Genomic DNA, 26,397 nt, shown 5'->3' on the forward strand with positions numbered 1-26,397 from the left:
TAGACATAAATTCAGATTAGTCTGTCCCTACACTATACTAAGTGACATCCCTACTCAACAATATCCCAACCTAACCAAAAGGTGTCAGCCGTGGTGACTTCCCAAAGAAGTTCGCCCACATTCTCTCATGAGCTAGAGTCCCTTGCTTGCAACTAAGGTCTTTGCCCAAACGACTGCTCTCTCTAGCTCCTCAGCTCTTCTGCTCTGCCTCCACCCTCGGGGTGCTGTCCCTAATACGAAACCCCACAAAGTGAATGGCACGCCTTCAGGTACGCCCCTCTCGAAGGTGTTAACTTCTAAATTTTCCATTATGGCACTTGTCCATCCTTGTCCACGCAGACGTCCTTGGGTCCCAGGCTCTTCATCCTTTCAAGTTGCTTCTCTGCATTCCGGGTCTACTCCTCCATGTCTGAGTCTAGTATTTCTAACACTCATACACAATGGGCCCTTCTACTCTACAGTCTACTTGGTGATGCACCTGCAAAGAAATATACGCAAATAGGCTCACAGTTTAATAATGTTGCAACATTTTCTAAAAGCCTCTTTCATAAACATTTCTCCTGTTAAACGTTAAGCAAGACATTTTCGTACAGGCCTGCGCCATTTCTGTGAACTAGGCCTCTGTTTGATTTATAGGCCCAACATTTTACTCGATCAATTCTCTTGGTTCACTAGGCCTCCAACCTTAACAGCAAATGCATTTTCTTCCTTAAGCTAATTATCGAATATAAAACAGTTATATTTCAATATGCAGATCTAAATGCACAATAGTGCTCGTTGAAAGGCACTTCTTATTAGTGAAAGATTTCATTTCAGCAACATCTCTAGGTTAAACAGCAAGTGTGAATTCGTGATTCATCTACCCCACACTGCATCTAAACATGATAAAATCCTCTATATATATACGGGTGCTGACAACTTGTACATATGACGCACCCCTACAAATTTCACTTCAAATGGCGCTCTCTCAGTTCCCCCCTTTGATGACCCGTGTCATCACCACCCTCACAACATCCTCAGGGTAAGAACCAAGCTAAACCGAGCTTGTGGCCATTTTCCCCCGCTTGAGCATTTCCAACGCCCTCAAGCTGCGGTATTGGCTGTCCTGCAGCCTCTCCATTCGCATCTCTTGCGTTCTCATAGATCTCGCCAATCTAGTGGACTTGTACCACTTGTACAATCTCACTAAACCCCACAATCCAATCACACACGCCACTGCTATGATGAGGGGTTTCAATACAAATCCAAGAAAACTCTTCCCCAGATTGGCAAACCAGTTCCCAACTTTCCCAAATCCTTTGCCAACCGTCTCCCACGCATTCTCTTGTGTCAAATCCTCAATTTCATAATGGATTGCAGTAATGTTGCTTATATATTTCTCCAGATCCTTAGAGTTGTCTGGTATATAAGTGCAACATTCCTGGACCTTCAGACGTTTACAGACCCCGCCCTCTTTTGCTAGAATGACGTCTAGGGCAAGACGGTTCTGTAGACCCATTGTCCTGATCGACAACATCTCACCCTCGACCAGCACTAATGACTTAGCAGTATTCATTGACAATTCGTCCACCACAGTTGCCAACCGCCGTATTTTCACATCATTCAGAATGACTCCCAACATAGGTATCGCTGCTCCAAACACATCTCCCGCAATTGCTCCAGCACTTTCCCCTCGCTTTCCCCTCCTTTGAGGCCCTCCCTCCAAGAGTGCAAAATCCTCAGTGTGGTAAATCTTGGGAAAAATAATCGCTAGATAGCAGGTTCCATACCACTTCTCTGGCAATCTCACATACGCATTCCTTCCGCAAACAAAATACACAGTAGGAATCACTTGCACCACGCTCTTCAAGAAATATTTGGTGTAATATTCCAATGTGAAGGTGTGTTCACACGTAGTATGACCCACATACACATTTTCATAATACGTCTGTGGTCGGTGAAGGCACAACTTCCCTTTCTGCACTTCATCTAGAGCTATTGGACCATAACTCCCTCTTGACTTATGTTGCTTCTCTTCCTCCGTCCAATCTACTTTGCCTTGCCCTGAATCTCGCAACTGTTTTTACTTCATGTACCTATCTTCCACCTGTTCAATGAACTTCTTCTCTGTCTCAGATAATGAGCAGGTCAAGTTGTGTCGGTGTGCATATGGGGTGTCTAACTCTTGTGTGGGAATGAAAAAATATCCAAGTCTGTCCTCTGACTTATAATAATCCCACTTGTTCAAATGCTTGTAATTCGGGACTTCTGGCAACACAGCATCATAATTCGAAAAGAAATATTCAAAATGATTTCGCCCATAAAGTATACTAATCAGCAAACTACATGAAATTTCATATGTCAATGGAAGGTGATGGTATCTAATACCCTCATCTACTGAAGCCGGCAGTTGCATGCACACATAACAATCCTTCGCATCAATGTATTCATACAACAACTTTGCATACGCATTCTGCCCAAAATTTCCTTTAGACAGATCCGTATGTAACCTACGACTTTCTGCAGCCAGCAAGGCTTTCTCTCTTCGCTCTCTGTCTTCTTTCTGACTAGGGGTGGTAGGTGTCGGAGTTCCCTCAGTCTTCACTAGCTGTTCGTGTGGTGCGAAGTAGGAAACTAAAACTACTATAGCTATAAGGAGTATCACCCCTCCTAACAGAGTGCCTACTATGCACTTGGCTCTACGATTCGGGTTTCCAGGTGCCATGGTCTCAGCACAAGGTAGTTCGTTTTCGGAAAGCACTCAAAGTCTCTTTCTTTGTCATTTGAGTCTCTCGAACCACATCCGGCAGCAGAAATCCCCGTTTCAGTTCTTCTTTTTGCTTCAACAACAGACAGCCCTAACCCTTCTCTGTTCTCTGTGGAAAGTGCCCTACATTTTTTTCTTCTTCCACTCGGCTCTAGGTTAGTTCAACAACTATTTACAAAAGTCTTTTCAAAGTCTTCACAAGTCTCTAATAATCAATGATGATACTTGGTCCGATTGCCTGCAACACATAGTCTAAAAGTTCCATGTGGAGCACAACTGCGTCATAAGATGGTGTTTCCGGACTAAATGTAGGAAAAATCAGTCTGTCTAAGAGTAAATCACGAATCTTGCTTAGGAGAGGGGGATTGGGAATTGTGAGTGTCAGTACACCTTCAATTTCAAGTCCAGGTACCAACAGTATCACTTCCAACTTAACGTTTGGGATCGTACTGATCACAGCCACTGACCTCACCCTCCCGGACCTCAGTACTCCTGGCATTGATGAAAGGGTAGGTCCACTCTGGAGTGGCGTATCTTTGGCAAGGTATTCTCACCCTCCTGGACCTTCTCGGACCCCTTTGTTCTGCTCCTTGTTCTCCCTCTTCCAGATCTGATTCTTCGGACACAGGGGCAAGATCTCTTTCGGAAGCCAATCTCACATTCATTCGCCTCCGTCTCTCAGGCCAATGAGCATCTGCACCTCTTGCTCGTCGGCTTCTCGTCTGCACACCCTGTTCGTCCCCACTGTCAGCCTCTTCTGCGCTCAGATCACCTTCTCCGCCACTTCCTCCTTCTGAGGCAGATTCAGTGTCACTGTTGTCGTGGTCGTTTCCTGCCTGACCAGGGGAGTCCCCAACTTCTACCGGCACCCCCACAGCTTGACTTGTCCCCTCTGATGAATCCTCTTCTTCGTTATTATTTTCATCTACGAGAGGAGCTGTTCCCTCCAAGGGTGCTGGGACTCGTCGGGTGTGAGAAGCATGGATCCAGTTTGGCAATCCGCCGCACTTCACAGCAGTAGTAGTCACCAGGATAACTTGGAAAGGCCCTCTCCAGCGCACATCCAGGCAGCTCTTCCTGACGTGCTTCCGCACCAAGACCCAGTCACCCGGGCACAGGTCGTGACAAAGGTCGCTAGCAGCCGGGACTTCAGCAGCCTGCACCTGAAGAGACACAGAACGTATGACATCAGAAAGTCCCCTGCAGTAATCAAGAATCAGATCATCTGTGATATTCAGCAAGGCAGTTGTAGGAATAGATGGCAATCTCATAGCCCTCCCCATCAGCTCTTCATGAGGTGAGAGCCCTGTCCTCCTGTCTGGGTTACTACGCATACTCATTAGTACCAACGGCAACGCATCGGGCCACTTCAGGGATTTGGATGAGCACACCTTCGCCATTCGGGCCTTGAGCGTTCCGTTTATTTGCTCCACTATGCCAGAAGCCTCTGGACGGTAGCTACAATGCAGTCTCTGGTCAATGTTCAGTGCAGAGCAGAGCATCTTCACAACTTCGCTATTAAAGTGCTTTCCTCTGTCCGATTCCAAAGAGGTCGGAACCCCGAATCGTGGCACCAACTCCCTCAACAATAATTTGGCTACTGTGAGTGTGTCGCACCTACGAGTAGGATATGCCTCAACCCATCTAGAGAACACACACACAATCACCAAGACATACCTGAGGCGATTGCACCTCGGCATCTCAATGAAATCCAGTTGCATCCTGTAAAAGGGTCCACCGGACCTTCCAATGTGACTCAATGTAACTGGTGTTCTTTTCCCAACATTTATCTGCTGACACGTTACACATCTCTGACATACTGCTTCCGCAGCCTGTCTAAATTTTGGATTGTACCACGTTTGCCTTAACACCCGCAACATCGCATCCCTTCCCAGATGCACAGGACCATGTATCTGTCGTGCCATCGCACTCACCAGTTCATTCGGCAACACAGCTCGTCCATCAGCCGAAACCACATGTCCAACTCTCCTTTAACACAGCCAGCCGATTCCCACACCCTTCTTTCATAATCTGACGCCTGTCCCTGCATGTCTCTCAACTCTTCCCATGTGTCTGCCACCTCAAGCATCATGCTTAGTTCGGTTCTTTCCCTTGGTCCCTCAATAGTTTGTTCAGTAAAGGAGTATCCCTGCTCCGCACAATAGCGTGCAACTTCATCAGCATAACGATTCCCCATTGTCACAAAATCAGTGCCTCTAGTATGGGCGGTGCATTTTACCACGACTATCTCTGCAGGACCTTGCAAGGCCTCCAGCAATAACCTGATAATTTCGCCATTCCTGATTGGGGAGCCCGATGATGTCATGTAGCCCCTTTGAGACCACAATTGACCGAAGTCATGAACCACCCCAAAACCATATTGGCTGTCGGTGAATATGGTGATCTGAATCCCGTTGGCTGCCAGACAGGCACGTGTCAACGCAATTATCTCAGCCACCTGCACGGAGTGTACTCCTTCCAGGCAGGCTGCTTCAATTATTCCAGAAATAGTACAGACAGCAAACGCTGCTCTCAACTGACCAGTATTGTCTCTTACACATGAGCCATCCACAAAGTAAATTTCATCAGGGTCTGTCAATGGTTCATCAACAATATCCGGTCTAGGTTTGGTGCATAGTTCAGTCACGTCAAGACAATCATGGTCTTCCCAATCATATTCTATATCGTTTAGTAATGGCAACAAGGTAGCAGGATTCAAGACAGAGCACCTTCTGAGAGTCACATTCTCCGCAGCAAGTATAACCTGCTCGTAGCGTGTGAGCCTGTTGTTGGTCAAGTGCTGCGTCTTGGTCCTGGTCATCAACAATTCCACAGAATGTGGTACATGCACTGTCAGTGGATACCCCATTACGATACTTTCACATCTTTCAATGCTGACACCTGTTGCAGCAACGGATTTGAGACATCCGGGCAACGCTGCGGCTACTGGATCTAAGGTAGCCGAGAAGTATGCAACTGGTCTACGGACTCCTCCATGGTCTTGCACTAAGACTGCCAATGCACACCCCTCCCTCTCACAGCAGAACAGTGCAAAAGATTTGGTGTAATCGGGCATTCCCAGAGCCGGAGCGCGACACAGGTCCTCTCGCAGCTCGAGAAAGGCCATCATACAATCTGTGTCCCATGGTACCGGATCACTCACGTCCTTGTGCGTCAGCTTCTGCAATGGTTTCGCCTTCAAGGAAAAGTTAGCAATCCACTGTCGGCAATAGCCAACCATGCCTAGGAACATCCTAACCTCTCTTTGAGTCGAAGGCACAGTCATTCTCATGATCGTCTCAATCCTGTCAGGCGACACTTTTCTCTTTCCCTTCTCTATTCTGTGACCCAGATACTGCACTTCTTGCAGGCAGTACTGTAACTTGCTAGGGGACACCTTGTGTCCATTCTCTCCCAAATGGTTCAGTAAGGCAATGGTGTCAATCCTACAAGCATCTTCGGTGTCTGACGCAACAAGGAGGTCGTCTATGTACTGCACAAGAACAGAATTCTGCGGCAGTACCAGACTCTCAAGATTCCTTTTCAGCAATTGATTAAAGATCGATGGACTCTCTGCATACCCTTGTGGGATACGACACCATATTAAAATGCGTTCTCTATTTTATACGCAAAAAGAAATTGGCTCTCCTCATGCAAAGGGATGGAAAAGAAAGCCTGACATAAATCTATCACAGAAAACCATTCAGCTTGGAACGGTATCTGAAACAGTATCACTGATGGATTCGGTACCACTGGACAGCATGGAACAACTATGTTGTTAACCTTTCGTAAATCCTGCACAATCCTGAACTTCCCACTCGGCTTCTGCAACCCCATTATCGGAGAGTTACAGGGACTGCCCATAACCTCCTTTAGAATTCCCTGTCTAATCATGGACTCAATCACGGGTTTTATACCTGCAATTGTTTCTGGGGTCAACTTGTACTGGGGTGTTCTTGGGAATTCAGCATTCGGTCTCACTTGAATTCTGACTGGCTCTACTCCTTTGATCAATCCGATTTCCTCCCCTGTAAAGTCCCACACCTGCGGTGAGACTGAATCTCTCAGGTCCCAAGGGAGTTCCTCCACTGTTAACGCAGGGTACAGTTCAATACACACATGCGTATTTGCAACTTTAAAGTCAGCATCGTCATCGTTCGTCTGTAGCTCTACTCCCTTTGGGGTACAATAGATGGTGCAATTGAGTTTACACAAAAGGTCTCTTCCTAACAGGCACACAGGACTGGAATCACACACTACGAACTGGTGTCTATCTCTGAAACGTCCGATCTTCACAGGGACTGGCTCAGTCAGGGGGTTTGTCAATCTTCTATTTGCTACTCCTACGACTTGTATGGTCTGTCCTGAAAGGGGTAAATTGGGGACTACCGCAGACCGCACAGTGGAGCGAGACGCACCGGTGTCAACCAAAAAGGTGGTGGGATGACCATCTACATCTGCCTCTACAAACGGTCCTCTCTGATCTACCTCCAATACTGCTCCAAGAGTACAGCCCTCCTCCCCATCCAAGTGCCGTCCTGTCACTGGGTCAAAGTGATAACACTCGTCCCCTTCAACTATGAAAGGCATCTGCTTGTAAACCCTGTTCCGTGCTGAAATCTTCGGCGGCTGGGGAACTGGAGCCCTAGGGGCTGAAGTCCCCCCTTTAGTCGTCTGGAACTTTGTCACTGTTACTTTCCGTGCCGGAGGAGCTTGAACCTCCTCCTCCTCCTCTTCCTGTACCTGATTGTCGGGGTTATGGGGACACTCGCGTCTCCAATGCCCCACCTCCTGACATTGATGACACTTGGTCGTCTTCTTCAGAGTAGCTATATCTATCCTTGGTCTTGGACTTTCATCGTTGTCCCTACTCTGTCCCCCTGACTTCCTGCCCAAGGTGCCATTGCTTGACTGACCCTGTCCTCCCGATTGCATCTGTACTAACATCAGTTTGTCCTTTAGCTTCCTTGTCTTCGAGTCTATCTCATCGCTGCAATACCTCGCATACCTCAAGATCTCACCCAGAGGCTTGTTTTGCCAACAGATTAAATATTGCTGTATCATAAGGCAAATATCAGGCCTCAGTCCCAGAACAAATTTGGATACGAACTGTCCCATGTCCTTTGGGTCCATCACATCTAACCCACTGTACTGTTTAAAGATCTGCAACAGTCGCTCATAATATTCATGTACCGTCTCCTTCGGTTCTTGCCTAGTCCGATCTATTTTCACCCAATCTATATTCTGTGGTGGTACCTTGGTTTTTAACCATGTGATCGCTTGCTCATACTTCGCCATCACCCTGGGTGATGGTCCATTTGTGGCCGCATCTCGCTCTGGCTCCGCTGTGGGCCATTCAACACTGACCTTGCATGCTATCCACAAATCACCTGGAACCACAATGTCAAACAGCGTGTTCAAATCAATCCACAGCACCTTTGAGATTTTGACGAACCTCTCTACCTGTTTGTACCATTCCACTGGACTCTCACGCAATTTTGGAAAGTTGTTCGTAAAGGCAGCCAGATCTCCCCTACTCCAGGGCACATGCACATAACCCCCATGAGCCACTTCCCTCAAGGGGTACGCTTCTGTATGCATCAACCCTCCTCCCGGGGACGTCTCAATAGCACTCCGCCTGACCGTCTTTTTCTTTGACCACCTTTCCTCCCATTTCTCCAACTGGGACCACGTTCGTATTCCCACAATCAGCTCCCTGATGTGCGTTTTTAGCCCGATCACCCTCTTTTTGTCGAGATCTTGGTCTGAGTACTGTAACCTATGGCCACCCTGCAGTGCTTTTGTCTTTGTCAAATCGACAGTATATTTGTTTGCTATTTCAGAGAGTTTCTCATGAGCTGTCCTAGCCCTCCGAGTAACATCTTTCGCCACAAACAACAGCTCATCTGGTTCGTATAGTTCGATCCTTTCTAGTGGCAGTGTACCTTCCACTATTTCCTCCACTTCTGACTTTAGTCTCAACACATCTAGCCTTCTTGCCTTTATTGCCGCCCTCAATGTGCCTTGGTTAGAAGATTCCTTGGAGTCCCTCCCGCCACAGTCCTGACTCTCACGTCGGTTTTCTTCCGGTGTGTTAGGGGGAACCCTTCTGTTTTCCCAACCTTCTCGGTCCCACTCCTGCCTACTGTCTCCAGAGGTGTGGTGGGGCGCCCCCCTATTCTCCACACTTCCGCGTTCCCATTCCTGCCTGCTTTCACTAGGCGCGCAGTGAGACACCCTCCTACTTTCCTGGCTTCCAGACCCAAATTCATTCGCTGATCTGTTGCTCTGAGTGTCCACAATTGTTTCCCAAGTTCTCAAATCTGGCCTTAATTCTCTCATCGACCTCGGCCTTGGTCCCCTCAGATCCATTAATCCCCTCCAACCCATCTGTTCCTCTGAGGAGTCTGCCGATGCTGCCAAAGGAGTGCTCCTTTCTACGGGCCTCGGCAACTGCCTCCACCCTTCCACCACATTACTCCTGTCCTCTGTGGCACATCTCTCACTCCCCATTTGCATCGGACTCTCACCTTGTTTCTGTTCTGGGTTGTACACTGATACTATGGGACCTATGGTACCAGGTACCGTAAGAGCATCTGGCAATTTCTGTGAGTGGACACCCTCTTCTACCCGAACCTTTTGTACTGTGAACCTTCCCACTACTCTCGTCACTGGAGAAGGTGGAGGTGCCTTTTCTCCCTCCGCCTGGCAAAACTTGTCCTCTGAGGTACTCAAACCACTCACCGTTTGAACCCCAACAACCCCTTCAGAGACTTCCCAGTTCTTGGCTGATGTTGGCGTGCCCCCCCAACTCGGGATTGTATGGAGGTGGTCTTTCTGACAACCGCCTCTCTATCAGGCTATCGTCTGTCTCACTGTCCTCATCCTCCGTACTTTTCCTCTGTGCATCGCCTGTATTTTCCAGCAGCGGGTACAACCTATCCCCTTCAATGGTCTGTACCCTCCATCTCTTGGCCAAGGCATCCCATCTCGCATCTTGGACTGCCCTAACTGATCGTTTCACTCTTTCTTGTCTCCTATCTCTGTTCCGTTCATGAGCTGCCCTGATCCATGCATTTAGTGCTTCAAACTGTGTTGGTCTGGGCAAAGGTCGCAGTGCAGCCATAATCGCTTTCAATTGATACAACACCTCTAGTCTAAACGTTCCATATTTAGGAAACAAGAGGAAGAACTGGAAAGGCGGGATATTACCTCTAGAGTCTGCTTACCATTCTCCAGATTCCCTTCACAAGTCGACGGGACCTTTTTACCTGTCATGGAGTGATTAAGGCAACCTGTGCACAATCTTCAATTCAATTCCAGCTGTTCCCAATTGCTTTCCCCAAAGAACCACTGACCAAAAACTAAGTTGAAGGTTTATTACATAACCAAAAATAACTGAAGGTACAAACACCTCAGCAGGAGGTTCAAAAGATAAACAGGCACTAATACAAACATAATCCTACGGAAAAGTCTCAAGCGGCTGATGAATAATACGAGAATCAGTTCCAGAATCATCAGACTAAACAAGATTGCTATAACCTGAGTTCTGGTACTCATCAGGATAATAGACATACATTCAGATTAGTCTGTCCCTACACTATACTAAGTGACATCCCTACTCAACAATATCCCAACCTAACCAAAAGGTGTCAGCCGTGGTGACTTCCCAAAGAAGTTCGCCCACAGTCTCTCATAAGCTAGAGTCCCTTGCTTGCAACTAAGCTCTTTTCCCAAACGACCGCTCTCTCTAGCTCCTCAGCTCTTCTGCTCTGCCTCCACCCTCGGGGTGCTGTCCCTAATACGAAACCCCACAAAGTGAATGGCACGCCTTCAGGTACGCCCCTCTCGAAGGTGTTAACTTCTAAATTTTCCATTATGGCACTTGTCCATCCTTGTCCACGCAGACGTCCTTGGGTCCCAGGCTCTTCATCCTTTCAAGTTGCTTCTCTGCATTCCGGGTCTACTCCTCCATGTCTGAGTCTAGTATTTCTAACACTCATACACAATGGGCCCTTCTACTCTACAGTCTACTTGGTGATGCACCTGCAAAGAAATATACACAAATAGGCTCACAGTTTAATAATGTTGCAACATTTTCTAAAAGCCTCTTTCATAAACATTTCTCCCGTTAAATGTTAAGCAAGACATTTTCGTACAGGCCTGCACCATTTCTGTGAACTAGGCCTCTGTTTGATTTATAGGCCCAACATTTTACTCGATCAATTCTCTTGGTTCACTAGGCCTCCAACCTTAACAGAAAATGCATTTTCTACCTTAAGCTAATTATCGAATATAAAACACAGTTATATTTCAATGTGCAGATCTAAATGCACAATAGTGCTCGTTTAAAGGCACTTCTTATTAGTGAAAGATTTCATTTCAGCAACATTTCTAGGTTAAACAGCAAAGTGTGAATTCGTGATTCATCTACCCCACACTGCATCTAAACATGATAAAATCCTCTATATATATACGGGTGCTGACTACTTGTACATATGACGCACCCCTACAAATTTCACTTCAAATGGCGCTCTCTCAGTTCCCCCCTTTGATGACCCGTGTCATCACCACCCTCACAACATCCTCAGGGTAAGAACCAAGCTAAACCGAGCTTGTGGCCATTTTCCCCCGCTTGAGCATTTCCAACGCCCTCAAGCTGCGGTATTGGCTGTCCTGCAGCCTCTCCATTCGCATCTCTTGCGTTCTCATAGATCTCGCCAATCTAGTGGACTTGTACCACTTGTACAATCTCACTAAACCCCACAATCCAATCACACACGCCACTGCTATGATGAGGGGTTTCAATACAAATCCAAGAAAACTCTTCCCCAGATTGGCAAACCAGTTCCCAACTTTCCCAAATCCTTTGCCAACCGTCTACCACGCATTCTCTTGTGTCAAATCCTCAATTTCATAATGGATTGCAGTAATGTTGCTTATATATTTCTCCAGATCCTTAGAGTTGTCTGGTATATAAGTGCAACATTCCTGGACCTTCAGACGTTTAGAGACCCCGCCCTCTTTTGCTAGAATGACGTCTAGGGCAAGACGGTTCTGTAGAACCATTGTCCTGATCGACAACATCTCACCCTCGACCAGCACTAATGACTTAGCAGTATTCATTGACAATTCGTCCACCACAGTTGCCAACCGCCGTATTTTCACATCATTAAGAATGACTCCCAACATAGGTATCTCTGCTCCAAACACATCTCCCACAATTGCTCCAACACTTTCCCCTCGCTTTACCCTCCTTTGAGGCCCTCCCTCCAAGAGTGCAAAATCCTCAGTGTGGTAAATCTTGGGAAAAATAATCGCTAGATAGCAGGTTCCATACCACTTCTCTGGCAATCTCACATACGCATTCCTTCCGCAAACAAAATACACAGTAGGAATAACTTGCACCACGCTCTTCAAGAAATCTTTGGTGTAATATTCCAATGTGAAGGTGTGTTCACACGTAGTATGACCCACATACACATTTTCATAATACGTCTGTGGTCGGTGAAGGCACAACTTCCCTTTCTGCACTTCATCTAGAGCTATTGGACCATAACTCCCTCTTGACTTATGTTGCTTCTCTTCCTCCGTCCAATCTACTTTGCCTTGCCCTGAATCTCGCAACTGTTTTTGCTTCGTGTACCTATCTTCCATCTGTTCAATGAACTTCTTCTCTGTCTCAGATAATGAGCAGGTCAAGTTGTATCGGTGTGCATACGGGGTGTCTAACTCTTGTGTGGGAATGAAAAAATATCCAAGTCTGTCCTCTGACTTATAATAATCCCACTTGTTCAAATGCTTGTAATTCGGGACTTCTGGCAACACAGCATCATAATTCGAAAAGAAATATTCAAAATGATTTCGCCCATAAAGTATACTAATCAGCAAACTACATGAAATTCCATATGTCAATGGAAGGTGATGGTATCTAATACCCTCATCTACTGAAGCTGGCAGTTGCATGCACACATAACAATCCTTCGCATCCATCGCATCAATGTATTCATACAACAACTTTGCATACGCATTCTGCCCAATATTTCCTTTAGACAGATCCGTATGTAACCTACGACTTTCTGCAGCCAGCAAGGCTTTCTCTCTTCGCTTTCTGTCTTCTTTCTGACTAGGGGTGGTAGGTGTCGGAGTTCCCTCAGTCTTCACTAGCTGTTCGTGTGGTGCGAAGTAGGAAACTAAAACTACTATAGCTATAAGGAGTATCACCCCTCCTAACAGAGTGCCTACTATGCACTTGGCTCTACGATTCGGGTTTCCAGGCGCCATGGTCTCAGCACAAGGTAGGTCGTTTTCGGAAAGCACCCAAAGCCTCTTTCTTTGTTATTTGAGTCTCTCAAACCACATCCAGCAGCAGAAATCCCCGTTTCAGTTCTTCTTTTTGCTTCAACAACAGACAGCCCTAACCCTTCTCCATCCTCTGTGGAAAGTTCTCAAAATTTTTTTCTTCTTCCACTCGGCTCTAGGTTAGTTCAACAACTATTTACAAAAGTCTTTTCAAAGTCTTCACAAGTCTCTAATAATCAATGATGATACTTGGTCCGATTGCCTGCAACACATAGTCTAAAAGTTCCATGCGGAGCACAACTGCGTCATAAGATGGTGTATCCGGACTAAATGTAGGAAAAATCAGTCTGTCTAAGAGTAAATCACGAATCTTGCGTAGGAGAGGGGGATTGGGAATTGTGAGTGTCAGTACACCTTCAATTTCAAGTCCAGGTACCAACAGTATCACTTCCAACTTAACGTTTGGGATCGTACTGATCACAGCCACTGACCTCACCCTCCCGGACCTCAGTACTCCTGGCATTGATGAAAGGGTAGGTCCACTCTGGAGTGGCGTATCTTCGGCAAGGTATTCTCACCCTCCTGGACCTTCTCGGACCCCTTTGTTCTGCTCCTTGTTCTCCCTCTTCCAGATCTGATTCTTCGGACACAGGGGCAAGATCTCTTTCAGAAGCCAATCTCACATTCATTCGCCTCCGTCTCTCAGGCCAATGAGCCTCTGCACCTCCTGCTCGTTGGCTTCTCGTCTGCACACCCTGTTCGTCCCCACTGTCAGCCTCTTCTGCGCTCAGATCACCTTCTCCGCCACTTCCTCCTTCTGAGGCAGATTCAGTGTCACTGTTGTCGTGGTCGTTTCCTGCCTGACCAGGGGAGTCCCCAACTTCTACCGGCACCCCCACAGCTTGACTTGTCCCCTCTGATGAATCCTCTTCTTCGTTATTATTTTCATCTACGAGAGGAGCTGTTCCCTCCAAGGGTGCTGGGACTCGTCGGGTGTGAGAAGCATGGATCCAGTTTGGCAATCCGCCGCACTTCACAGCAGTAGTAGTCACCAGGATAACTTGGAAAGGCCCTCTCCAGCGCACATCCAGGCAGCTCTTCCTGACGTGCTACCGCACAAAGACCCAGTCACCCGGGCACAGGTCGTGACAAAGGTCGCTAGCAGCCGGGACTTCAGCAGCCTGCACCTGAAGAGACACAGAACGTATGACATCAGAAAGTCCCCTGCAGTAATCAAGAATCAGATCATCTTTGATATTCAGCAAGGCAGTTGTAGGAATAGATGGCAGTCTCATAGCCCTCCCCATCAGCACTTCATGAGGTGAGAGCCCTGTCCTCCTGTCTGGGGTACTACGCATACTCATTAGTACCAACGGCAACGCTTCGGGCCACTTCAGGGATGTGGATGAGCACACCTTCGCCATTCGGGCCTTGAGCGTTCCGTTTATTTGCTCCACTATGCCAGAAGCCTCTGGACGGTAGCTACAATGCAGTCTCTGGTCAATGTTTAGTGCAGAGCAGAGCATCTTCACAACTTCGCTATTAAAGTGCTTTCCTCTGTCCGATTCCAAAGAGGTCGGAACCCCGAATCGTGGCACCAACTCCCTCAACAACAATTTGGCTACTGTGAGTGTGTCGCACCTACGAGTAGGATATGCCTCAACCTATCTAGAGAACACACACACAATCACCAAGACATACCTGAAGCGATTGCACCTCGGCATCTCAATGAAATCCAGTTGCATCCCGTAAAAGGGTCCACCGGACTTTCCAATGTGACTCAATGTAACTGGTGTTCTTTTCCCAACATTTATCTGCTGACACGTTACACATCTCTGACATACTGCTTCCGCAGCCTGTCTAAATTTTGGATTGTACCACGTTTGCCTGAACACCCGCAACATCGCATCCCTTCCCAGATGCACAGGACCATGTATCTGTCGTGCCATCGCACTCACCAGTTCATTCGGCAACACAGCTCGTCCATCAGCCGAAACCCACATGTCCAACTCTCCTTTAACACAGCCAGCCGATTCCCACACCCTTCTTTCATAATCTGACACCTGTCCCTGCATGTCTCTCAACTCTTCCCATGTGTCTGCCACCTCAAGCATCATGCTTAGTTCGGTTCTTTCCCTTGGTCCCTCAATAGTTTGTTCAGTAAAGGAGTATCCCTGCTCCGCACAATAGCGTGCAACTTCATCAGCATAACGATTCCCCATTGTCACAAAATTAGTGCCTCTAGTACGGGCGGTGCATTTTACCACGGCTATCTCTGCAGGACCTTGCAAGGCCTCCAGCAACAACCTGATAAATTCGCCATTCCTGATTGGGGAGCCCGATGATGTCATGTAGCCCCTTTGAGACCACAATTGACCGAAGTCATGAGCCACCCCAAAACCATATTGGCTGTCGGTGAATATGGTGATCCGAATCCCGTTGGCTGCCAGACAGGCACGCGTCAACTCAATTATCTCAGCCACCTGCGCGGAGTGTACTCCTTCCAGGCAGGCTGCTTCAATTATTCCAGAAATAGTACAGACAGCAAACTCTGCTCTCAGCTGACCAGTATTGTCTCTCACACATGAGCCATCCACAAAGTAAATTTCATCAGGGTCTGTCAATGGCTCATCAACAATATCCGGTCTAGGTTTGGTGCATAGTTCAGTCACGTCAAGACAATCATGGTCTTCCCAATCATCTTCTATATCGTTTGGTAATGGCAACAAGGTAGCAGGATTCAAGACAGAGCACCTTCTGAGAGTCACATTCTCCGCAGCAAGTATAACCTGCTCGTAGCGTGTGAGCCTGTTGTTGGTCAAGTGCTGTGTCTTGGTCCTGGTCATCAACAATTCCACAGAATGTTCTACATGCACTGTCAGTGGATACCCCATTACGATACTTTCACATCTTTCAATGCTGACACCTGTTGCAGCAACGGATTTGAGACATCCGGGCAACGCTGTGGCTACTGGATCTAAGGTAGCCGAGAAGTATGCAACTGGTCTACGGACTCCTCCATGGTCTTGCACTAAGACTGCCAATGCACACCCCTCCCTCTCACAGCAGAACAGTGCAAAAGATTTGGTGTAATCGGGCATTCCCAGAGCCGGAGCGCGACACAGGTCCTCTCGCAGCTCGAGAAAGGCCATCATACAATCTGTGTCCCATGGTACCAGATCACTCACGTCCTTGTGCGTCAGCTTCTGCAATGGTTTTGCCTTCAAGGAAAAGTTAGCAATCCACTGTCGGCAATAGCCAACCATGCCTAGGAACATCCTAACCTCTCTTTGAGTCGAGGGCACAGTCATTCTCATGATCATCTCAATCATGTCGGGCGACACTTTTCTCTTTCCCTTCTCTACTCTGTGACCCAGATACTGCACTTCTTGCAGGCAGTACTGTAACTTGCTAGGGGACACCTTGTGTCCATTCTCTCCCAAATGGTTCAGTAAGGCAATGGTGTCAATCCTACAAGCATCTTCGGTGTCTGACGCAACAAGGAGGTCGTCTATGTACTGCACAAGAACAGAATTCTGCGGCAGTACCAGACTCTCAAGATTCCTTTTCAGCAATTGATTAAAGATCGATGGACTCTCTGCATACCCTTGTGGGATACGACACCATGTTAAAACGCGGTTCTCTATTTTGAACGCAAAAAGAAATTGGCTCTCCTCATGCAAAGGGATGAAAAAGAAAGCCTGACATAAATCTATCACAGAAAACCATTCAGCTTGGAACGGTGTCTGAAACAGTATCACTGATGGATTCGGTACCACTGGACAGCATGGAACAACTATGTTGTTAACCTTTCGTAAATCCTGCACAATCCTGAACTTCCCACTCGGCTTCTGCAACCCCATTATCGGAGAGTTACAGGGACTGCCCATAACCTCCTTTAGAATTCCCTGTCTAATCATGGACTCAATCACGGGTTTTATACCTGCAATTGTTTCTGGGGTCAACTTGTACTGGGGTGTTCTTGGGAATTCAGCATTCGGTCTCACTTGAATTCTGACTGGCTATACTCCTTTGATCAATCCGATTTCCTCCCCTGTAAAGTCCCACACCTGCGGTGAGACTGAATCTCTCAGGTCGCAAGGGAGTTCCTCCACTGTTAAAGCAGGGTACAGTTCAATGCACACATGCGTATTTGCAACTTTAAAGTCAGCATCGTCATCGTTCGTTTGTAGCTCTACTCCCTTTGGGGTACAATAGATGGTGCAATTGAGTTTACACAAAAGGTCTCTTCCTAACAGGCACACAGGACTGGAATCACACACTACGAACTGGTGTCTATCTCTGAAACTTCCGATCTTCACAGGGACTGGCTCAGTCAGGGGGTTTGTCATTCTTCTATTTGCTACTCCTACGACTTGTATGGTCTGTCCTGAAAGGGGTAAGTTGGGGACTACCGCAGACCGCACAGTGGAGCGAGACGCGCCGGTGTCAACCAAAAAGGTGGTGGGATGACCATCTACATCTGCCTCTACAAACGGTCCTCTCTGATCTACCTCCAATACTGCTCCAAGAGTACAGCCCTCCTCCCCATCCAAGTGCCGTCCGACAGACATCTTACACCAGGTACCAAGCCACAATATGGTGTGTAGCCCAACATTCGTTGCCATATAATAAGCTGGAGTATCCTCGGGTGGAGCCTCCTCCCCACCCAGAGGTTCTATCTTGTTTTCGCCCTTGAAACATTTCCGCAACACTTTAAAACATTTCATGATGAAAATCCACAACGTTTCCTTGTTTACAGCACTCGTTTACTTCCTGATGACAATCTACCAATCTCAGCGCGGCTTCTCGCTAACCGCCCTATCCCAGCGCGGCTTCACGCCAACCGACCAATCCCAGCGCGGCTCTTTCTGACGTCACTCGCCTCCGTTTCGCAGCAGTTCCCCTCCTCTCTCCGTCCTTCTCGCGGTCACGCATGCGTCCCAATCATACACTGAAAATGATTACTTCCGACCAAGTAACCACTTCCCTGACTGTACGTCCACAGTCTAACTGTAATTGTCACCGACTGGCAAATGTCTGTCCGCGAACGACCGGACAATCGCCTCAACTGATAGGTTACAAACACACGGTAACTTCCGACCAGCGTCCGTTACCCACGCACTCACACACTCGTTCCCCCTATCTCAGTCCTGCGGGCGATCAATGGTACCTCATGACCCCCTTAACAATGGTCGACAATTACTATGGATGTTCGATACACCCGGACCACTTAGACTCCCCTTGAGTCTAAGATTTTCTCTGGTTGCGCGCGCTCACAACCTGTTCCTCTTTCACACTACAGGCACTCAACTCCGCAAGACAATACAACACACAATACAACATAACACCGCAATCTAGCAACGCATGACCCTTTTCATACTCACTCTCCTTCGAGCTGCTGCTTTCTGCCGCACTGTCACTCTCCGTCAGTTTCCATGGAGCGCCATCCGTCCGCAGCTTTCTGGACACTCTTCATCGGTTCTCTATGGGCCTCGGGGAAGTCTCAACCTACTTCTAGATTACCCTCACTCCAGAAGATAAACCATCCTCTGCTACCAACTGGAAAGGCGGGATATTACCTCTAGAGTCTGCTTACCATTCTCCAGAATCCCGTCACAGGTCGACTGGACCTTCTTACCTGTCATAGAGTGATTAAGGCAACCTGTTCACAATCTTCAATTCAATTCCAGCTGTTCCCAATTGCTTTCCCCAAAGAACCACTGACCAAAAACTAAGTTGAAGGTTTATTACATAACCAAAAATAACTGAAGGTACAAACACCTCAGCAGGAGGTTCAAAAGATAAACAGGCACTAATACAAACATAATCCAACGGAAAAGTCTCAAGCGGCTGATGAATAATACGAGAATCAGTTCCAGAATCATCAGACTAAACAAGATTGCTATAACCTGAGTTCTGGTACTCATCAGGATAATAGACATTAATTCATATTAGTCTGTCCCTACACTATACTAAGTGACATCCCTACTCAACAATATCCCAACCTAACCAAAAGGTGTCAGCCGTGGTGACTTCCCAAAGAAGTTCGCCCACATTCTCTCATAAGCTAGAGTCCCTTGCTTGCAACTAAGCTCTATGCCCAAACGACCGCTCTCTCTAGCTCCTCAGCTCTTCTGCTCTGCCTCCACCCTCGGGGTGCTGTCCCTAATACGAAACCCCACAAAGTGAATGGCACGCCTTCAGGTACGCCCCTCTCGAAGGTGTTAACTTCTAAATTTTCCATTATGGCCCTTGTCCATCCTTGTCCACGCAGACGTCCTTGGGTCCCAGGCTCTTCATCCTTTCAAGTTGCTTCTCTGCATTCCGGGTCTACTCCTCCATGTCTGAGTCTAGTATTTCTAACACTTATACACAATGGGCCCTTCTACTCTACAGTCTACTTGGTTATGCACCTGCAAAGAAATATACGCAAATAGGCTCACAGTTTAATAATGTTGCAACATTTTCTAAAAGCCTATTCATAAACATTTCTCCCCTTAAACGTTAAGCAAGACATTTTCGTACAGGCCTGCACCATTTCTGTGAACTAGGGCTCTGTTTGATTTATAGGCCCAACATTTTACTCGATCAATTCTCTTGGTTCACTAGGCCTCCAACCTTAACAGCAAATGCATTTTCTACCTTAAGCTAATTATCGAATATAAAACACAGTTATATTTCAATATGCAGATCTAAATGCACAATAGTGCTCGTTTAAAGGCACTTCTTATTAGTGAAAGATTTCATTTCAGCAACATCTCTAGGTTAAACAGCAAGTGTGAATTCGTGATTCATCTACCCCACACTGCATCTAAACATGATAAAATCCTATATATATATATACGGGTGCTGACTACTTGTACATATGACGCACCCCTACAAATTTCACTTCAAATGGCGCTCTCTCACTATTGACAGTAACACTTTGCATTCTGGGACGGTAGTTACACTTTTAGTAGACTACAGTAAATTTTACTCACAAATTTGCAGCATATAGGTAGATGTGGAAAAGGAGCTCTTGGAAACTCGGTGGAGAAAAGTACAATAAAGTAAGTAAAATGGTGGTTAGATATTGCAGAGGAGACATTTACAAAGTGTGCATGCGAAATTTGTAGCACTATTTCTCGTTAAGACTGCCTTTCTCTGAAGTGTATCATGGAGATTGACAATGTATTTAGAATGGCCGCTGCAAAAAATTAAGTTTACGTGGAGGACAGAACAGAAATAAAATACATGGGAGCATATTATCAAGGACGGGCGATACTTTATCGCCGCTTTTATCGGCAGGAAACTGCCGATAAAACAGCGATAATGGGCTTGATAATATGCTCTATAGAATTCCTATCGAAGCCCATGTTAGATGTCTTAGAGGGGTAGACTGGCGGGAGAATCCATGAAGGTGGGGGTCAGATGCCCCACCCCTAGTCCTAGGTGAATAAGGTTTGGCCCGGTTTGCCTCGGAAGAAATCCTGGCTGCCCCTCTGGTATCTGCCTTGCTTAAGCAGTGTTTGGCAAATTAATGGCAGTACATGCATTATACTGTAACAGACTGTTATGGGTGCTAGCTGCAACTGAGAAAGCAGAGCTCCATTATTACTTTCAATAAAATTGTTAGATTAATGAAATGAGTATTAAAACACTGGCGGGCAGATTTATCAAAGGGCAGGAATGCACCGTATACATCATTATGCGGTGCTTTCCTGTCCTTTCCTAGAGCTGGGGCACTTTTGTCTGCCTAGGGCAAATGCAGGCACCCTTGTGTCGTGCTGCAGGGGTGCCTGCATTGTAGACAAGCCTATTTTTGTGCCGGAAGTAGAACTTTCCTCTTTCTATGTGTGCTGCAGAATGCAGCAAACATAGAAAGAGGAAAAATCAAGGAGAAATAAAGATATTTCTCCTTGTTACACCTCACCTGGGGAGGCGTAGCATTTTGACGTATTCACAGTTTACCACTAATGGTAAATCTGGGAATGTTACAAAATCCATGGATGTGTGGGAGCACCACGCTCTTCCCATGGAATGCCTCCCTGGAGCAGAGTAATGCAAGGCAGCGCAAAGCACTGCTTTAACCCCTTCCACGCTGATGACGAGCTCAGCTCGTCATGAGGTACATCTCTCGTACGCTCATGACGAGCTGAGCTCGTCATGAACCGCGGGATTTGCGAATCTTTAGCGCACAGCTGGAAAACGCGCCGCGCGCATGTGATTAAGTTACTCCAGATTCATCAAGCCATGCATGGCCATACGCTCCCTTGCATGGCTTGATAAATCTCACTCAAGTTTTATGTCGCCCTTGCACCCCATTGCGTGCCCACAAGACCGATGCAAATTCTTGATAAATCTGGCCCGAGTTTAAACCAGTTACAGCAGTTATTGCTACTATACTGTGGGAATAGACACTACTACTGAGCCGAATGTTTTTCTTTCGCTTGGAAAGATGTTCTGCCCAGAGTCCGTAAGTCACACAGAATGTTGGACTGGACGCTGCATTCTTTCTATTGTTGACACTTGATAAGATCAAGAAACTATTAGCTTGTATCTTGCCCAGACTTTATATATCGATCTATGTTCCTTACTATAGCCTTGAAAAAGTCCCAAAGTTGAAACGTGTTGGCTAGTGATGTAGGCCACAACCATATTGATTTATCGGCAATTATTAGGTAAACTAAAAAGGGCATTTTGATTTTGATTGTGATCATTGTCTTGACTACTAAGCAAATGTATAAGCCTATTGTAAGAAACTGATTACTGCATCGTTAAGATTTATGAAGTGGGTGGAATGCCACTTTTTACAAAAATATCCGTTGCGATTGGAGAACTGGTCAAAGCGCGGGGCAAAAGTTAGAACAAACCATTAGGGTTGTTCTGGTGTTTACTGCAATATTATTTTGCCTGATAAATGCCAACACCGTGGGGCTCCTTATTTATTGGGTGTGATAAATCACTCTTATTAACAGTTTAGCCCTGTTAATAGGGAATAACTTGGATATTATGATGCTTAATGCACTAAAAATGCATATGTCCCAATAAACAACACCCATTTCTTCATATGGCAAATTCTTCCAGATGTGACCTGCTAATAATATTTAACAGGGTTTGAGAACTCTCTTACACCTGGTAATTGCTGGGTGTAATAAACCACGTATAATAGGGATCTCTGCAGAAACAGGTGATTGTGAAGGGATTGCAATTTAACGAGCCACTTGTAATTTGGCCTTAAATATACGAAGCATGGAGCTTCCACTCTCATGTTCTTAGGTACAGGCCCCATTTTGCGTTCCTAGTTTGTACATAAACCCAACCTGTCTAGGAACACTTGCCTAGCTCAGACTTCAATCAAAAGGAAGTTATGCTTTTCCTTTTGAGCATCAGCAGCAGTGTGTTACAATGGGGTCAGATGGATTTGTGTGTGCTCTTCCTCTGGCATTGGATGGTTACCTCTAAATGCAAGCCACCAAAGAGAGGCGACTCAGGGGGGGGGAACAGGCACACGGCTATGCTTCCTTGTGACATAGCCTTCAATCTCCAGAGGTGTCTCTGCTAGGAAATGTCTATGGCAATGAGAGAGAAGGGCACTAAGTAAATATCTGCATATTTTATGAGTCTCGGAACACTTGTCATTCTGGAAGGGGCATTGCTCACACCTGTCCCTATGCAACTATGAGAGCTTCTGGTGTGTGCCATGTGAAGAATACACAATCATGTTACAAATCAGCACCCTAGTAGCTTAAACCTCATACCAATATGGTGTTATAACACTCATACTATAAATGCAGTCACCTATGGGTATTCTCAATCTCGACACAAAACCAACCTGAATGTTTTTTTAAATAAAGTGCTTAGTCCATTATCACACAATGTTTCAAGTTGAAAATTTTGAATTTGTGTGCAAAGTAAATACTGGAAGACGTCTACCTCTGCTCATTTTGATACCAAAATGCATTCTTTTGAGTGTAGTTGTATTCCAGGGGTATCACATCTTAACGTCAATCGGAAAATTCCATGCAACGCCGCTTTGCCGGTGTGGAAAAAGAGAAAATGTGATTTGGTTACATTGTTTTTTAGAGTGCCTTTAGTCACCTTCCTTCTGTAGCTAATAGCGAAGGCCAACACTTAATTTATATGTTAATATCAGTGAAGGCAATTTATTTAATAAGCTAAACAATTGGGTTACAGAGGTCCTTATGATTTAAAGGGTGTTTCTTGTGCTTGCGTGGCAGACCTTCAAAGTTCAGCTGATTTGCATTTACAGGGCATGTTGTATATTAGCAGCTGCAGTGTTCAGACCAAACAGGAAATACAGTACAGCCTTCTTGATGTTCTCAACCAGTGAAGTGGGATGTTTTTTTTCATCTACTGTTTTAAAAACCATTGTGTGCCACTGTCATGTTTGCCACTGTTTTGATAGCAGAGCTTTGCAGAGAATATTTTACTGTTGTAGCACAAAATTCAGGCCTCATTGGCTAGAGTACCAATCAAATACTATAAGACTTTAGAACAATTAGTGAATTGCATGAACCTCCTTTCTGTCCTGATGAAGGTACTAACAAGAATTTAAAAAGGGCCAAAACATGATGAGTGTTTGAAACTCCACTCAGGTTACTCTGAGACAAGGGGAAATTATTTAAGAATCTAGAGGAACAGGACAGAGAATAAAATAATTTCTCCCACAAGGTACAGTGCCCTTTAGAGTGGTGTAGAGACCATACCTATTTCTCTTATAAAATCGTGGGACAGCACTTTCCAAAATAATGATTACGGAGAGTTGTAATAGCAAATCAAAATATGATGTGCATTTGTTCCAAAAAATGGAAATGTGGTTAAATGAGAGAAAGTGCTTTGTGTGCATGTATTTAACTACAGATACACTTACTATAACTTAATTTGCATACAAAAGTAAGTGTGTGGATTTGTGATTCTGAGGATCAGTGAGTGGGTGAGTGATTGAGGGGGTGAGCTGATGATTGAATGATGAGAGAGGAAAAAGGGGGAGAATGTGTGTGGTTGAATAGGTTCATGGATCAATGGAGACTGTTTATGATGGGTTGCTGTACTGGTGTGATTGTGTGTGGTGGGTGTGATGGTGTGTGCTCTGTGATAGTATGTGGGGTACATTTTGGCGTAATACACTAGACAAGAAATTTGGGAAGCATACCACGCAGAGGAGATGGAGAATGGTGCAATTGAGGCTACAGTTATAGAGACATTACATTCCAGGCTAGGATCTGAAACACTGTGCCCCAGGCACCAGCGGACCTGTAGTTGACTTTCAGGAGAGAGAGGATGGAGTCTTATAAAGGGTTAGTGGACGGAGAAGACCTTGTTTGGCAACATCGGTTGTTTCTATTCCCTTGCTTGATGTTACAGTTAACACTCGTAATTCCTTTCCCACTCCTTTCTTGTTTTTCCCTTTGTCAGTTCCCTCAGTCCCCTTGCTCCCACTTCCTTGACTGACCCCTGTAGCAGCCTTTGAAAAGATCTTGGTATTTTGACTTACCTGCTGATTTTGACCTTCCTCTACTTATCCCCTGTGATTTGGCTTAGTCAACCAGGAACCTGTTTTTGACCTGGTTTTGGATTTCCCCTTTTGGTTGGCAATTTAAGATTCAGTTCTGGTGGAGTGGAGCGCTACTTGTCTTCAATTCTCTGTAAAGTTTCCAGGTTCGCATGGGGGCTAGTTATAGTGATGCTTCACCTCACATTGGGTAAGCCACATCAAGCATTTTTATAGTACTTACCTGTTATAAAATATAAAAACCCTTCTACTGTTATCTGATATAATGAGATATTAGGTTGTTGGTTGGGGCGGGGAGATGATGGTAAGCCCTTCTCAAGCAACGGCCACAATCCCTGTCAGGGTGAATTACAAAAAATCACTAAATTAACCAGTGCTTAACCCTCTGGAAGCCTGGCACAAAAGCAGTCAGGCTTAACTTAGAGACAATGTGTAAAGTGTTTAAGCAGCCCACACACAGTAATAGAGTGAAAATAGAACACAAGAATAGTTCCAAACTAAGTTAGAAAAATAGAGTACATTTTAAAAGGTTATTTGACACCAAAACAACACAAATACAATCAAGTGAACCAGAATTATACATTTTTAAAGTTTACAGTGAAAGCTAGTGCCTAGAAGAAAAATGTTTCAATGGTGGACATCTTCTCGCACAAGTCCGGGCAAAGTCGAAAGTTATGTCTCCTCTTACCTTCGGATGAAATCTCAGATGAAAATGTCTAAGAAGGTAAAGTTCAGCAGGGCAAGGCAACTGGCTGTATTTGAGAAAGAGGTGCCACTGTTGGGTAGCCGGCTGATGAATTCACAGTGAATATTCTTATGTTGGGATTAAGTCTATTTTTTTTATTGAAATTCTCCAGCGGGATGAAGCTGCAGGCTGTACCCAAAGAGGGCTCCACGAGGCAGGATATTCCTTCCATGAGGAGCCTCTGAACAGGATTTGCTGCTGTAGAGAAAAACATAGTGGGAGCTGCCACACTGGCAGGCTGGCCATCAGTACACCTTGAACGAAATGAAGAACAGGTAGGTCCTGGGCTCCTTTTGGTTGTCAGAGCAATTTTTATGGTAACAAAAATGTACATCACCAGTTTTGTATTCGGGCTATCTGGGCAACTTTAGTCCCACTTCCAAGGGTTCAGGACTGGTGGGGCACCGCTTGGAGGGTCAGGACACACTTAGGCAGTGTCCAGGTTTGGGTTCAAGATGGTCGGAGCCTTTTATGTGCCCTAGGCTGTGATAAGGAGGCCAGGCAACTAACCCTTGGAGTCACTCTTAAAGTCCTAGGTTCAAGATGAAGGGACAAATTCTTGTGTTGTAAATCAGGCTTGAGGCAGTAGAGCAGCCCTTCTTGATCCAGCAAAGCAGTCTTTTGAAGTATGCAGCAGACCACTGCAGCCAGCAGTCCTGTGAGACTCCTTCTGCAAGTCCAGAAAGGGAACTGATTAGTGGGTCTGAGGATCCCCTTTTTATACCTGGTGCCTACTTTGAAATGGGAGCAACTTCTGAAGGCTTCCCCTGCACAGAAGTGCCTTGAATTTCCTGCCTCCCTGCCCTTGCTCCATCCCGGTCACAGGCACACAAGGTTAGTGTGAAGTTCTTTGTGTGAGAGCAGGGCACAGCCTTCGAAATGGGGCTGCTCCCAGCTCCGTCCCCCATCCTGCATAAGATTGCCCATCCAGGCACAATTGTGAGGCTGTCTGGGTGGAATATACGAAGACCAACTGCCACTTACACCTAGTCATGTGACCCAGGACCAGGCTGGAGGCACCAAATAGTTAAGACACAATCATGGCATTAAAGTGGATTTTAAATTACAATTCCTCATACACCAAAC

This window comes from Lissotriton helveticus, chromosome 9 (assembly GCF_964261635.1).
Source record: "Lissotriton helveticus chromosome 9, aLisHel1.1, whole genome shotgun sequence".
Lineage (NCBI taxonomy): Eukaryota > Metazoa > Chordata > Amphibia > Caudata > Salamandridae > Lissotriton > Lissotriton helveticus.